This window comes from Erithacus rubecula, assembly GCF_903797595.1.
Source record: "Erithacus rubecula genome assembly, chromosome: 1".
NCBI lineage: Eukaryota > Metazoa > Chordata > Aves > Passeriformes > Muscicapidae > Erithacus > Erithacus rubecula.
Window position 1 is genome coordinate 23,751,133 of NC_136658.1, and position 5,118 is coordinate 23,756,250.

Here is a 5,118-nt window from a genome sequence, read left to right on the forward strand (position 1 = left end):
CCAGGACTGAATTTCCTGAAGTTTCCTGCAGGAAACATCCTAAAAGACATTTCCATCAGGCTTTTAATTCACTTCCACCCATGAGTACCAGAATGTCACTTATATTATGCCTGCCCTACCCTTCTTGAATGTGGGTCATGATTGGATTTGAAGTGGGCTATGAGGGCTACAAGGAGGGATACCAAACTTCTCCAAGGAGATAATCACCAGGCTAGCCTTCTCCCAAACATCAAGGAGAAGTGCCTCTCTCAGTCATCATGCCAGTCTCAGCAATTCATGCCACCCAACACAGAATGGAGAATTACATGTTTGGAAATCTGTGGAGCAAGAGGAGTATATATTCTACATAAAACATTTGCACTTCGAAGTCAAACAGACTCACTTAAGCTCCTAAATTTTAATATAAGAAGAAACACTTTTCAGTTTGGTCTGTTTGATATTTTTATATACTACCACCTGTGAGTCAAACATTTTCAGACATGCTTTTTCTTTTGAGGTGTACTTCTCTAATAAGAAGATATAGAAAAATCTCATATTTCACACTAGACTATTACTTCCTTAATTGTTTTTTCCTCTGGGAAGAGAAAATCCCTTCCTCATGGCCATTTAGTAATACTGATCAAATGTTCAATTTATAATAATTTTGAACACAAAAATGTTTTAAAAGGGATCAAAGTCCATCAAATCCACCCACCAGTCTCTTACAATGGTCTAATGGTCCGTGTATATTATGCTGGGGTTTTTTTCTCAGTTTATTTCTTAATGATTTCTGAGAAGCACTTTGCTTTTTGAATCATTGCATAGCACCTATCTGAGACTTCAGAAGAGTCCCAATTAATGTAATTCAAAATTCCTTGAGGGGTGATATCAGCTTTTTTCCCTGTCTTCTCTGTTGTTGTATCTGTGAGCATTGTATTCTTTCTCGCACTTTTTAACTAAGGCTCTTTGCAACTCTGCACAGTCAGTCCTTGTTTTTAATACTCTGAAGAGCTTCGTTTCATCATCAGTTATTATCACCATGCTACTCGTGGACCTTCAGATCACTCAAAGTTTCTTGAGACTCTAAGTAATTGTATCAGTTGAGCTTCATTCATTCCATATGCTTATCAGCTTTTCTTAATTAATTAACATATTGGTGAAGCATATCTTCCTTTAATAACGCCAGAACTTTACTGACGCTTACCCAAATCACCATGTTTACTGTATGTAAAACAATGTATTGTTTCTTTGTAATTTCTGACAGCTGGCTCTAGGTACAGATTTCAGATTATGGCTCAGCAGTTGCCCGGAACTCTTTGGAAAGTATCACCACAGTAGTTGTCTTGCAGCTGGCAGGTGCAAAGGGAATTGAAGTAGAGGCTAACCCTGGTGCTGCTACCATCTCACTTCAAGTTATATCAAACTCTCTAGCTGAGCACTGTCTAATAGTAAAATTTTGTTGTTGTTGTTCCCTTTGACCAGAAATTAAGGTTCCACTTGTAAATATTCCCTGAATACTCCTTAGTGAATAGAGATGCTGAAGTTAATCTTGTTTCTCTAAGGAAATTCCTTAGAGAACCATGATTTTATTTTTTTTTCCATACCTTTGCCATACCTTTGACACAGTAATGGCTCACTTCAGAAATCTCATTTTAGGGACTAAGAAATCTCTTACCTGAAATAATGGGCTGATTGCACATCCCACACCAGAGAAAATCTAAACTAAAAGCTCTAAACAGACTTAGTAGCACTATTAAAGACTATTAAATGGCTGTATTTACCTAAGCCAAAGCCACCCTTGATGTCAGTTATCACTGAAAAAAGAGATATCAAGCCTTTCCCATATACTGTATCAGCTTTTTCTCTGTGTCACAACATTCTAGCAATACAAACTAAAGTGACTGCACCTCACCTACCTGTACACGAACAAGCCTAATAGTAGGCATATTGCTTCCACCAGCTTGCAGCCACTGAGGGGAAAAAATACACTGATGTGAAACATGGTGTTTGCAGTCCAATGAACTAGTCTAGCCTTCAAATGAATTCTAAATCTTCAACACACCAGTAAATAAGCAACCCAACACTATGAGAAAGTTGTACTGAAACTACACATATACTTAGTTACTGAATTGATTTTTATAAATAATGCTTTCCTCTAATGTGATCACCAAGGAAAAGAACCAGTGTTCTAAAAGAATGCTCCAAGTTAGTACATTATTATTTATCATGTACTCAGGAAGAGTTACCATCTAGACAAAATGAATATATTCCAAATAATTTCATATTGCAATGAAGTTCCATTTTACTCAACAAAAGAAGGATGAATACAGGTTAATTATTTTCCTGTTAAAAAGAAAAAGATATTAAGTTTGTGTAAATTACCAGCTACTGAAGAAGAATAATATTAAATGATAAGCAATCATTAAATTATGTCATGTACAAAGTCATACGTGTAACTGCCTGTTTAGGAAAGCAGAACACAAACACACAGACATTACATATCCTGAAACACCAGAGCCCATGAGTAGGAAGTGGCCATCCAGCATGTTTCCTGAGATCAGAGGGACATGCTGCCGAGGCAGGAGGCACATGGTCTCTAGAGCACGAGAAGCACCGAGCACAGCCTGGGTTAGAAAGAAAACATTTAGTGCCAGTAGCTCATAGTGCAGCTACAGTGCCAGCTGCAGGTTGAGCTCTTGGAGATGACAGCTTCTTCAAGACATCTGAGACTTTGCCATGGGAAACCTTGTGTTGAGCTGGTGAGAAAACCAGGTGCGACTGTGAGTGTGGGGGTGAAGCTGTAAAGGGGTTTTGGTGATGCAAGTGTAACTGCCAGAGTGGCTCCTCGATGGTCAGACAGGGAAGTTTCCTTAATGCTGGTGATGTTATCATCTCTAGATAAGATAGCATTATTGCCTCTAGTGTGTGGCACTTGCAGGCTGTGCTGATGAGCGTAGTGGCAGTGCAGCCTACAGGCAGCTGAGTGAGTGGCGCGGGAAGCATCGGCCTGCAACAACTCCACCCAGAAGGGCATGGCAGGTTTGTCACCCTGGTTTGTCACCAGGTTTGCCACTTTACAGGAGGGGAATCATCTCAGGTGCCTTGGCTGCATCATTACTGTACTTGGTCCATCTTTCCTTGGACTTCAACCTAGTGCTCTTGGCCATGGCCTTTGAAGATTGTTATCACTTCAAAGTGCCTGAAATAACTTGAAGGTGATGTCACAACTGTTGTGGTTTAGGTCAAATCTGGGAGAAAACCTCCAAAGTGCCCCTTCCAGGAAGCAAACCCAAGCACCTCCTCCCCCAACTGGTTTGGGAAGAAATTTCCTCAGAGAGACGTGGAAAGAACCTGTTTATTCAACAGGCAAAACACTGCCCAGCACAAAAAACGAACAATACCAAACAACAAAACCTCTCACCACTCTGAAGAGATGACAATTTCAGAAATTCCTGTGGGTAGTAGCTTGGCTCAGTCTGTTAATAGTCCCTCTGACACTGGAAAATGCTACTGCCCTGGCCAGGCCCTGGTGGACCACAGGTGCAGGCTCCTGGTTCTCCCTCAGGTCCCCAGTCCAGAACAGGTTCAAATAATTCCAGGAAAAAAAGGAAAAAAACTGTCCGGGGAATTTCTCTGCTTCAGTTAGTCAAAAACCAACTAATAGCAAAGAAGAGCTCTCTCCCGCTGTTCATCACAGCAACATAGTCCAGGAGACGAAGCAATGAAACTCCTATCTCTATGTTTTGAAAACAACTGCCTCAGACATTCCACTGCTACTCCTTTCCCTCTCTTTCACTCTCAGATCCAGCCTTAATGGTACAAAACTTATTTCTGGGCTAAACAGATGAATGGGGATACAATTCAACATGACAAAGTCACCCCAGGACAACATCCAACCAGAGTGAGGTGTTCACAGCACAGCATGCCATGCTGGAGCAAGCCACAGTGTTTTTTTGGATGCTTGCAGGCAAGAGTTGCTAAAGAGCAGTCAGGAACAGCACAGCACAAAGGAGGGCACATCTTGGTTTATCCAAGGAGGCCATAGATGTCCTTGGTTTATCCATGCTGCTGCCCCCAGTAGCTTATCCACACTACTGCATTGAATGGTATGCTGGTTTGGCAGCCAAGGGAAAATGGGACAAATGCAAATTGAAGATGGGGCCAATGCACCATGGGGTGTATGAAGTGAGGATAAGAAACCAAGGCACAGAGTGACTCTGAGCTGAAGATGCGTGACAGTGATGATACAACCACAGCAAGCAGGCAGTTCACCACAGGAAGGAGCATTTAAAGGGAGAGACAATTCCGGACAGTGCAGTGGTATTTAATTTGGAAAGCTTAGCTCAGGGCCTGGAAGGTGAAGCAAGGTCATGTGCTGTTGGCTGCTAGAAGAGACCGAGGAGATCTGATGCTCCAAATTGGGAAGCCACCAACCTTCCCAGAGAGAGGGTCCTGCAAGGGACTGCCTTCTAGGGTGGTCTTCTGGCAAGTCTCCTAGCTGCTAGATAAACCTCAGCAAGTAACGGCCTGTGGCCACAAGTGATCAGTTCTGATCAATGATTTCAGCTCAGCTTGCAAGACTATCCCAGGCCAGCTCAGGGACAGAGAGACAGAAGCAGCGTATGGCAATTCCTTTATTATGCAGCAGCTCTGTGAAGGGAGCCAGGGACGGCAGCTCCCTAGAGAACTGGGGGAAAAACTGGGGTTTTTATGGGGGAAAACAAGGGTAGTACTGTAAGAGCCGGACAGAGGGATGGAGACTTCAGACAGCTTTCAAGATGCTGTTTATTGCACAGACAAGGTTACAGTAGTTGTGGGTCTTTGGGTACTGTGGGCCTATAGCTGACAGCTATAGGCAAACTGTCTATCATGAAGCTCTGTTCTATTCATGTTACAAAGTGTTATATTTCTTTCTCTGCTGTGCATCTTATTACATAACAGCCAATCAACACCTTGACTATTACCTATAGCTTATCCTAACTACTAACATTACCATATTCATGCTACTATTTCCCACTCACCAAAAGTTAGTATGTTACAGTTTAAGCTAAAAGTTGTTTTTTCAGTTTTCTTGCAGTGGAAGATTCTGAGATCTTTTCTTCACTTGCAACATGGTATTTTTGTCTGTGAAAATCTTCC